Raw genomic sequence first — 10561 nt, forward strand, 5'->3', positions numbered from 1 at the left:
TTTTTTTTTTGTCTTTTTGAGACAGGGTCTCGCTGTGCAGTTCAGGCTGGCCTTGAGCTCACTTTGTAGCTCAGGCTGGCCTTGAACTCGCAACGATCCTCCTGTCTCAGCCTCCCAAGTGCTGGGATTACAGGCGTGCGCCACCATGCCCGGCTTCAGGCCATTTCTTTATTTTGAGACAGGGTTTTCCTAAGATACCCAGGCTGGCCTGGAACTTGCTATCCTCCTGCATCAGGCTCCATTGTAGCTAGGATTTCAGACATGAGCCACCAGGCCTGGCTTCAATTCACCTTCTTTTTTTTTTTTCAATTCATCTTCTTTTCGTTCTTGGTTTGTTTTCTCGAGAGAAGCAAGAATGGGGTCAGTGCCCAGCCCAGTAACCTGTACACGATAAGCCTTCAAATAATTTACCCAAAGCTAAATATAACGATGGCATGAAATAATCATTGCATGAGACATGCTGCAAGAAAACATGAAGGTCTGAGGCATTCTACACATTCTTACAGCAAAGGAGACAACGATGAAACAGAAAAGCAAGTCCTTTCTGGTCACAGTGACATGCCAGATAGTGGATAGGGGTTGTAGCCCTGCCAACTTTCAGCCTAGGCCCCTGCCCTGGATCCTGCTTTCTCTAATGCTTTTGGGTGATCGGCGAACGCACATGTGTGCCTATGTTTCTGAATGTGCTCATACCTTCACTCGCCTTTGAGTCTGTCCAACTCTGCCACCTCCTGCATGATTCTACCTGGGTGTTTGCCACATATCTGAGATGCAGACACCCAAAACTGAGCTCCTTCCCTTCTCATGCTTCCTTCCTCCCTTTTGTGTGTCCCTTCTCAGCAAACGACACCACCATTTATTTGTCCGTTGTCCAGATCAGAATCTGGGTGCCGTCCTTAACTCCCGCTCCTCTCTCACCTTTTCCATCATTACCAATACCTGTTACCCCACCTCCTGCCCCCGTCCACTTCATCCTGTCCTCACTACAAAAGTGTCTTCAGTTCTGGGAGTCATCACTGCCAGGCCCCTGGCGGTGGTGTGCTCCTAAGCAGTCTCACTGCTCTACATTTAATTTCTAGTCCACAGGTTAGTCCCACACTAACCTGGTCAGACATTTATTGGCCAAGTGCTTGGTGCTAAGTGGATGATAATGAACAAGACAGCCATAGTCTGTCCAAGAGCTGACCAGAGCAAGGGTTGATATGGACAGCAAATGACTAATTACAGTACATCTCCTAGGCCATCTTGCTAGAGAAGCCACAGGTGGGTACTCCAGTTGACAGTTCCAGCTGGGCATTTCAGCTGTCACTGCCAAGGTGCCAGACAGGTGAGTAAAGCTACTTCAAGCCTTCCAGCCAACCTGTGCACCAGCCACATACTGCCAAATGACCTCAGTCAATGGCACAAGGAGTAAAAAAAAATCTACCTGAGCCCTGCCTGGCAGTTGTACAAATCAAAGCCATGTATATAGTGTATTTGCACTGACCACTGTAGTCACATGGGCATAATTACTTAAAAAGATAGTTGGGAAATGAAATATTTATTTTGGGTGGATATTGCCTATCTATAAATTAAAGATTATAAAGAAAATATTCTATTACTGTAGGAAAAAAGGAATCTTACACACATAACTAGGGGAAGTTAGCTGTCTCTGTCACTGTGTGTGTGTGTGTGTGTGTGTGTGTGTGTGTTTGGTGGGAGGAAGCATCCAGGCAGTAGCTAGTCTTGAACTTGCAACTCCTGATTCTTTACTTCCCAACCCCATACCGCTGTCACTTTTCCACCTGGCACCTCCTGCGTGATACCAACAGTCCCTTCTGGTGGAAGAGGAGATGTCGGATTTCCCAGTATTGGAAAGACAGTCAGGAGGCTCTAGCCTAGACCCTTGGGCAATACTTCTAACCTGGCCTGGGAGTACCTGGCCAAGTGGGCCAAGCTGACAGAAGGATCTCTGGTCTTTGGAAGTAACTTCACCCCTAGCCAACTTCCTGCTTCTACAAGTGAAACTGGTTCGTGTCAACATCACATTCCATCTTGGGATGAGGAGGCACTCATCTGACCTGCTCATGGACAATGTCTCTCGATGCTAGTGAATGGGCAGCCCGAGTGACACTGGTGAGTCACTGTGGCTCAGCAGTCGTGTGATCTTGTGCCAGGTGTTTTTCCTCTTTGAGAATCATTTTCCTTCTTTGCAAAATGGGGACAATAGGAAGTGCCTCTTAGAATTTTAAAGAGTATTAAATGAAACAATACAGGGAAAGCTCTCATCACAGTGCTTCGTGCATAACAAGCACTAAACACATATGGTGATGATGATGACAATTAAGCCCTGCAGCGCTATCATATCTGTACCTCCAATTTCAAGAGAAACTGTACAAAAAGAAACTCCCCAAGAAAAGGGAGAAATAGTAATCCTAAATCCACATAGTTATTTATGTGATTTGGGCGGGGGGGGGGGGGGGGGATTTTAACCTGTTTTTTCCTAACTGTATTTTAAAACACAAGGAACATAAAACAGGGTCTAGTGGGCCCAGCCCTTACTTTTCTATTGTAAATTTGTACTTTGCATAATAGTAGCCAGCTTTGCATCTCAGTACCTTTCCCTGAGGCATACAGGAAGCAATCTAAGTGTTTACCCACTTAGTACAACAAATGGCAAGGTGTGTGCACATGTTCAAAAATGGCAAAATGGGATTTTTACCCACTTTATGTTCCATGTAACTTTGTTTTGCATGTTTTGTTTTGTTTTTTTACTTTTCCCTTCTTTCCTTTTCCCTTCCCCTTTCTCTTGTTCCCCTCCCCACTTGAACATTTTCCTCTTATTTCAAAATACATTTTGGTGGTTTTGCATATGTTTACCCAAGCATCACTGAGGGTTCAATAGACCCACATAACCCCAGGATTTGTTTTTAACAGTTTTCTTTTAATTTTTTTGGTAGAAGTAGTGCAATTCAGTTCAATGGCACATGAAAAACCAGATTTGCAAATTTTGGAGGAGGTCAAAAGTGAATCATCAGATTACTCTTGCGTGGATGATGAAGATGATCCATTACAGTAAAATACATGCTTTCATAACAGAAGAGTGGTGTGGGTGTATGATGATGATGATAATGATGACTTTGACACTGGCCATGTGAACCAAAGTTCCTGTGACAGTGAAATGGAGCAAGAATCAACTAATACAGACTCAAGAAATGGAGACCTCCTTGATTCCGATGACAAAACAAACAGTAATGTGACTAGCTGATTAATTGAAATGCTGCAAAATGTCCACACAACCAAATGGAACAAGCCAATGTTAGAACTAGGTCCAAAAATACAGTGAGGGTCTTAGCAGAGATGAAAGGTATTGGACAGAATGCCAGCATGGCTATTCAATGCTGGAAATTGTAAGATGAAATGCTAGAAGATGTTGTGAAATATACAATAGCTGAGATGCAAGTAAAATGTTCAGTATGCACCAATAACCATATTCAAAAACGTAGTTATTATGACATTCATGAGCTGAACTAAAAGCATTCATAGGTCTGGTATACTTAGCAGGAATTTCTCATGGTAATCACAGGAATGTAAAAGACTTCTGGAAAAACAATGGGTCAAATGTGGCTTAAAAAGTGATGTCTTTGGGGCTGGGGATTTAGCTCAGTGGCACAGTGCCTGCCTGGCAAACGCAAAGTCGTGAGTTTGATTCCCAGTACAGGAAAAACAAAAAAATTCAGACATTTATTCTGGAACTCAGGCATCAGGTCTCTATTCATATAGTAATAAATCAAATGATGTTGTGAACAGACTTGTAACTTCCATCTCCCAAATTAATTGGAATGTGACATTTGACAATTGGTTTGCTAGTTTCCAATTGATGGTACAGTTGCTATCACAGAACAAGTTGACCAGTGCAGGAAACGTATGCAGTAATAAAGCAGAAATTCCAAATGAAATATTACAATTTTAAAACAGAATTGCATAGTAGAATCTTTGGATTTCAGGAAGCTGTAACATTGGCCTTGTATGTGGCAAAGAAAAACAAATTGGTACTGCTGATGTCAAAATTTCACCATAATGGAAATATTGGTAGGGAAACCTTGACAAAACAGAAGCATGAGATGGAAACATTCTATAACAAAACCAAAGGTGGAGTAGATGTTATTGATAATTATGCAGCAACTATGATGTCGTTTGGAACACAAAGCATTGGCCAATGGTTGTGTTTTACTTGATCCTAAACATGTGGGGCATAAATAGTTTACAAAGAAAATAACAAGTGTAACATACCACAGAGACATTTTCTTAGAGGATTGGCACTGGAGCTCATAAGAGATCACTCACAGCAGAGGAAAAACAAAATGTTTCTGCCCAGAGAACTACACAAAAAAATTGTGAAACACACTCGTGAGCTGACGGGTGAACAGGCAGGTACAGTGTCAAAAAGAGCTATTACAACAGCAGGAAAAAAAAAAGTATATCAAAAAAGGTATCAACTGTGCCCTGCAAGAAAGTTCAGGAAAACAAAGTATATGTGCTATCAGTGTAAGTGATACTTGAGTATGGAACATGCCATTGTTATGTGTGAGGACTGCCTTGGGTATGACAGTTGAAGCAAAGCTTATGTTGTGGTAGACTTTTGTTTGTGTTTGCAGTGTAGTTCACTTAGGTTTTTATCTTTGATGTTATCTCTTAAGTGTTGTAAGCAAGTGAACAGCTGATGAGAAAATGTATATATTTGATATTTTATTTTATCGATATCTTATTTCCTTGTTAAGTGCATATTGTACAATATAGTAGGAACTCCTGACAAAATAGGAAGAGAATTGACAAGACTGCCACACAGGAAAGGAAAGCTAAGCACATGTGCTGTCAGTGTAAACGAGATGCAGTTATTATGTGTGAAGACTGCCTTGGATGTGACAATTGAAGCAAAGCTTAGTTTTATGGTAGAATTCCATTGGTATTTTCATTGTAATTCACATAGGAATTTATTTCTGACGTTATCTTTTAGCTTTTGTAAGTAAATACACAGCTGATGTGAAGATATTGATGCTTATTCTAAATGCACAATATATATTAAGAATTTAATACTTTATTTTATTGATAGTTTATGTTCCTCTTAACTACACACTATATAATATAATAAGAACCTCCTGGCAAAACAGCAAGACCACTGAGATGTTAAGTACGTCCTACAAAAAGGCCAGAAAAGCAAAACACATGTGCTGTCAGTGGAAGTGATGTGTGTGAGTGGAACATGTTGTTGTCATTTGTGCAGGCTGCCTTAGGTGTGATCAATGAAATAAAGATTATTTTTTTGCAAAGTGATGTTAGTATTTTCCTTACAGTTCACTTAAGAATTTATTTGTGTTGTTCTTTTTTAGACTTAGTACACTAAAAACACAGTCGGTGTTGAAAAATTTGATGCTCTTTTATAAACAATAAACATTACAAATTCAATACTTTATTTTTGTGATACTTCTTCCTGTTAAGTACTCATTTTTTAATAAAATAAGACCCATGAAATTAAAAGTAATCATTCATCAAAAGAAATATTTTAAAGAATAAAAGTGGGTCTGACAGAATCATGCTTCTCCACGTTGGTGACAAAATTAGCCTTATGCTCATCCCTATCGCTGTCAGCTTTTTGAGGAGCTGGGTTGGCCAGGGTCCACCGCCTCAGTTGCTTTCTGATATAGCTCTCTAGAAGGAATGGAGTGGAGTCTTTCTAGCATAGATTGAGTGTTTGAGGGGAGGTCTGAAGATGTAGCTCAGTGACAGTGTTTTTGGTTTTTTGGTTTTTTTGACAGAGTGTTATCTAGCATGTGCAAGGCCCTGGGTTTGATACCAAACTCTGAAAAAGAAAAAAAAAATTTGAGAGAAATATTATAAGTGAAAAAAATACACAAAGAAATATTATATATTTTTAAAATTTTTTGTCTTTTTGAGACAGGGTCCTGCTATGCAGTTCAGGCTGGCCTTGAGCTCACTTTGTAGCCCAGGCTGGTTTTGAACTCACAGTGATCCTCTTGCCTCAGCCTCCCGAGTGCTGGGATTACAGGCGTGCACCACCACGCCTGGACTGAAAGAGAAATATTATAAGTGAAAGCTGGACAGAGGACATGTGGGAGGAATGGTGGGGGCAAGAGACTAGAGAAGAAACTAGAAACTAGAGAAGATTCCTCCAAGCTGATAGCAGAAGAGACAGAGGGAAAGGAATGACTGTGTAGATGGCCATGAATCCCAGCAAAGAGGAGCCCTGCTCTGTTTCTGGGGCCAAAGCTTGGAGGGGCAGGATGGGAACAGCAGTGTGGTGAGACTGAACCAGTGGAAACTCGGCCCCTTGGAGTCCTGACACCTCACACCTGGCATGGATGTAGCAAAAAAAGCCGCCACACCAGAAGCAAAGGGCCTCTCCGTGGCAACCTAGGTATGCATTAGTAACTAGGACAGTGGACATACCAGTGAGACCAACCAGGGGCAGATAGCATAGAGGCTGAATTCCTACGTCCCTGCCTTAGTGACATTTAGACAAAACCATGCTGGAGAGGAAGGGGAAACCCAAAACTGACCGATATTAAGGTGGGTTACACAAAAATTAACATCTACTTCTTATATCCTGTAGTTCAGGGTAGAGTCATTCCTGCTACTCTTATGTCAAATACTGTGTGATTCATCACATGAAGCTATGATGTTTGAATCATTATCCTGGGATTGAATTCCAGCTGTATGACCCAAGCCATGTGACTTAACCTCTCTGCCCCTCTATGCCTCAGTTTCCTTTGTTAGTCGGGGTGTTTTTTTGGGTTGTGTTTTGTTGCATTTTCTGGTGCTGGGAACAGAACCCTGGGCCTTGTATATGCGAGGCAAGTGCTCTACCTCTACGTTACACCACAGTTCCAATATAGGAATTCTAGTATTAACTGAATATAGTTGGTAGGAGGATTTGAATGAAGCAAAGAATATAAAGCTTCTGTGTATTTTGCACTGGAAAGTCAGTATTTGCTGGTTTTGTTACACAAATGAGGACCAGAGAGGTAAAATGAGTTGCCCAATGTCACACAGAAAGTCATAGAGCCCTGGGCCCCTGATTTCGGGCTCACATGCTGAGAGAGGTCAGGGAGGCCAGAGAAGCCCAAACATCTTGAAAGAATTGGAGCTGGAGACTTTTTCCCCAAGGTTTCAGGTCTTCTTGTAGGCTTTTATGTGTGACTCCAAAACCCAAAGAATGCTTGCCCCACAACCTTACCCCTGCCCTAGAAGATCTGAGTTCAAAGCAGGCACAGGATCTCCAGATGGAGCTGATTTGCAAGACCTGACTTGTCACTGCTCAAACCTGGGGATTCACCATTCCTGACTCTGCAAGTTCCTCATTGTGCGATTTGGGGCAGCTGGCTGGAGCGTCACAGCTTCCTATGATGTGAGCCTCTGCCCTTCTCCCTACCTTCCTGCCAGTCTCAGCATCTTGTTTACACTCTTGTGGAATTTTACCTTTTGGATTCTGGAGTCTAAAAGTCAGCCCTTTCATCCCCTGCCTCCAACCAGGAAAACACTTTGCTTAGTATAAATCAGTGACTCTTGCAGGGGTACGAGATGGGTGTGTGTGGTTGCGGATTTGTCCCCAGGGGACATCTGGCAATAGATGTTTGTGATTATCACGATAGGGGTAGAGGTGCTCCTAACATCCAGTGAGTAGAGGCCAGAGACGCCACTAAACCCACACAGTGGGATTACCCGGTCCCCTGTAGAATTATCTGGCCCCAAATGCCAATGAGCTGAGGTTAAAACTGAAGTTGAGAAACCCTGGCCTAAAAAGATAGATCTCTGCCCCATTTTCAAAGTTCTCCAGGGACACTACATTCTCTTCCATTACCTTAAAACTCTGGTAACCAGAAACATCTAACCTCATTCATTTATACTGTTATTTCAGAACATTTACCCCCTCCAGCCTAGAGGGAGATAGAAAATAAATTCCTCACTCCCACCTTCTTCTTGGGCTGCCTGGCATTTTCTCCCTCACTACTGATTTCTTTCTCTTCCACTTTTTTCCTGCCAGCACCCAAATCCAGGAGACCAAGGGCTCAGTTCTTGTTTTTTAGAGGTGGGAAGGAACAGTGCCTCTGCTTTGTGGAGAAGCACACAGGGGCCTTTAGGAGATGAATTGCATAGTGTGTTGGGGGCCAGCAACAGACCTGGATGAGCAGGGAACTCATCAAATGATTAATATTCTTTTTGTCCTTTCTTCCTTCTTCCCTCTTCCTCTTCCTCCTCCTCTTCCTCCTTCTTCCTCTCAATCTCTCTCTCTCTCTTTCTCTCTCTCTCTCTCTCTCTCTCAGTGCTGACTGCAAAAGATTGAATCCAGGGCCTCTACATATATGACTCATTAATACATATTTTGAGCCAGATGTTGTGGTCCGTGCATGTAATTTTAGCTACTTAGGAAGATGAGGCAGGAAGATCACAAGTTTGAGGCCAGCCTGGGCAACTTAGCAAGACCCTGTCTCGTAATAACAAATAAAATGGCCTAGAGATGTAGCTTAGTGACAGGGCAAACATAAGGCATTGGGTTCAAATCCCAGTACTGCAAGAATGAAAAATAGAAATAAATAAAATAAAATAAATCTCTATTTGAACAATGAAGTACAAGTAATTTCTTCTTGCCACCAATTCCTGGCTGCCTTTGCTTGGCAAAAACTGAAGAAAGTTTCCAGAGGCCTCTATCTTCCAGGGGCCTCCTCCCTGGAGGAGGCAGATATAGAATGCAAGCCTTATGGTAGCTTCTATGTCCTTGGAAAGAGGTGACATTTGAATTGTTATATTGAGACTTTCCAGTATCTTCTACCTAGAGTGGCATAGTGACCATGAGTTCAGTGTTGAACTTAAGATGCCTAGAGCTGTGTGACCTTGGACATGTTGCTTGACCACTCTGTGTTTTCATTTCTTCATCTGCATAATGGGGATAATAAAGGTTTTTATCTCAGGAAGTTGTATGGTTACTTGAGTTAATACATACTATATAGGGGGCTGGGGGTTTAGCTCAGTGGCACAGTGCCTGCTAGGCAAGCACAAGGTCGTGAGTTTGATCCCTGGTACCCGAACCACCCCCCTCAAAAAAGAAAAAAAATACTTTATATACAGAACTCAGAAAAGTGCCTGACACATAGTAAGTGATTCATTAATAATAGGTATAATTATCTCTCCCAAGCCCAACCCTCTGCCTGTCTTGGTGAAGGGCATCAGTGTCCAAGCCAAAATCCTGATCACTAACCAAGTGCCCCAATAATACCTCTTTAATCCATCACCTTATCATAACCCTTCCACCTCTGCATACGGACATCCATGGCCATCCTAGCACACTGCATCCACCAGGGCCAGGAAGAGGCTTGAGGAATCTTGGGGAACTCTGATGTTGTTAGCCAGGAGAGAGCTGCACATTGGCTGCAATGGAGCATCAACTTCCCGAGAGTTAAGAGGGACGGGGAGAGGTTTCAGGGCAGGTGTGCGATGCTATTTAGGAGAGGATTAGGAATGGCAATCAGTGTGGTAAGGTCTCGGCCCTGAGTGGGCAACAGTATGCAGCATGCTGCTGCTGCACCCAGATTGTATGTTTATTTAGAGAGATGGAAGGGGGCTGGGGATTTAGCTCAGCGGCACAGCACCTGCCTGGCAAGCGCAAGGTCGTGAGTTCAATTCCTGGTACCACAACAAAAACAAACAAACAAAAAAAAACAAATAGAGAGACGGAAGGGAGGGTGTTGATGGAGGTAGTGGGTGTAGCACCCCAACCCCTTGCCAACAGACTACAACTGGCAAATGTTTTCAGTAATTCCCAAGGTCAGAAACTGCAAAACTGTAAAGTAAGATGAGATGTTTTGGCATGTAAGGCCTTAAACAGGCTGCACTGAGGAGGGACTGGAGGATGTGAGACCTGTCTCTACCAACCTCTGACACGGCGATCGAAATTCATGTTACCCTAGAACCTGGAGGAAATCTAAATCATGAATCATCCACTATGGCATCTTGAGAAAAATATGCTTGGTACGATGTACATTTGAAGCGAATGCCCAGGACAGATGGAAAGCCTAAAAACCTATTTAATTTGGAACATTTTAACAGAAGTCTCATTGCAACCTAAGTGTGTAGCCTGTCTTGGTTCATTCTAGACTGTGTTGCGGCTCCTTCTGGGAGCTGCTGCTTCCATCCTTTCTTTCTCAGTGTCCTTTTCCCTTCCAGCTCCTTCCTCTGTCCTTGTCAGGCAGCAAGTGGCATGCCTGGGCGTCAGGCACAGATGGAACTGGAGCTCTTGCTGTGGCCCAGAAATAGCTTTGCAAATACCTAGCTGCGGGGGCTTGATGTTTTTGTCCCTGTCTCTCCCTGTGCTTGCTTCCTCAATTTCTCCTCCAGGCTTGTGACTACCACGTCCATAGACGAGCGTGGTTGACAGGTATGTCTCATTGTCCTCCTGGTTTTCTGAATCCAGCTGGTCACTCTCCCTGATGGGAGATATTTTCTAGGGCAGTGGTGGCGAACCTATGGCATGTGTGCTGCAGCTGGCTGTTTGTTATCCTTGAAAATT

The sequence above is a fragment of the Chinchilla lanigera genome, unplaced genomic scaffold (genome assembly GCF_000276665.1).
Source record: "Chinchilla lanigera isolate Chin_1 unplaced genomic scaffold, ChiLan1.0 scaffold00080, whole genome shotgun sequence".
Lineage (NCBI taxonomy): Eukaryota > Metazoa > Chordata > Mammalia > Rodentia > Chinchillidae > Chinchilla > Chinchilla lanigera.